At 35.3% G+C, this 985-nt stretch overlaps 1 pseudogene; it reads left to right on the top strand.

The window, feature by feature from the left end:
• The window catches only part of LOC105000130, a 23,181-nt pseudogene extending 22,202 nt beyond the window's left edge, over positions 1-979 (top strand).
• Positions 980-985: the final 6 nt, after the last annotated feature.

Raw genomic sequence — 985 nt, 5'->3', positions numbered from 1 at the left:
TAAATAGAAGAGATTAAAATCAACATGGGACAAAGCTATGATTCTAGAGTTATGTAGACTTATAGTCATAGGTTTTTCAGCTGTCATTTATTCTCTTTGATACTTAGTGTCTTTATCTGTAAGATAAGTGTGTTTATAACTACCCTAGAGTTTTGGATATAATCAGATAGTGCATTTTTCTGTACTTAACTTATATGTAGTATGTTTATACTTAAGTGGCAGTTTATATAAAAGAAAGCACTTGGACTTGTGGCCGCACCCTTCAAGAATAAAAAATTATTTAAAATATGGAACCACTGTGTATATTATGTGAAGAAGAACAAGAGCCAGAACCACTGAAAAGCATGGGACAAACCAAACAAGTAGATGATGAAGATGCTGAACTGATCTTCGTTGAAGTGAAACATGTAAATGAAGATGCTGATGTGATCTTTGTTGGATGACCTCAAATTCAAAACCAGTCATTTCAAACATATTGAACAGAGTTGTCTCAGGCTCATGTTCAAGGAGAAAAAGGTATGGTCACTTCAGGAAAGATAATGCTCACGAATTACAGCCTTTTATTCACATGACTAAAAGTCACATGTAGTCACTAAAAGTCACATGTAGGAGTCATGTGACTCCTAGATCAGCAGCAAAGACTGTCTTGCCAGTTTCTGACTCTGAATCAAGATCAACAGATAGTCCTGTTATCAATGTGCCTTTGTCTAAAGCTGATTGTAAAAATATTTTGCCATAAATAATGCCTAATAGCTTTTCAGAGGTATGTTCTCCTTTGATTACCTTCACAAGTTCATTGCAGCATCCAGTAGAAACAGCAGTTTCTGCAGGAAATATGGATAAAAGTCCTCATGTATCAAAGCGACTTTTCACTTCTGAAACAAATAGCACAAATCCCAAAAGGCCTAAACTCAGTGTTGGAATTACAGGGAAACATTCTTTAGCTTTGTCCCCTTAAGGTATTTTTTATACAGTGACTACTCAG

The sequence above is a fragment of the Bison bison genome, unplaced genomic scaffold (genome assembly GCF_000754665.1).
Source record: "Bison bison bison isolate TAMUID 2011002044 unplaced genomic scaffold, Bison_UMD1.0 scf7180017864368, whole genome shotgun sequence".
In the NCBI taxonomy this organism is placed as follows: Eukaryota; Metazoa; Chordata; class Mammalia; order Artiodactyla; family Bovidae; genus Bison; species Bison bison.
The sequence above is the reverse complement of the archived record's forward strand: the minus strand, read 5'-3'. Positions and strand labels throughout refer to the sequence as shown.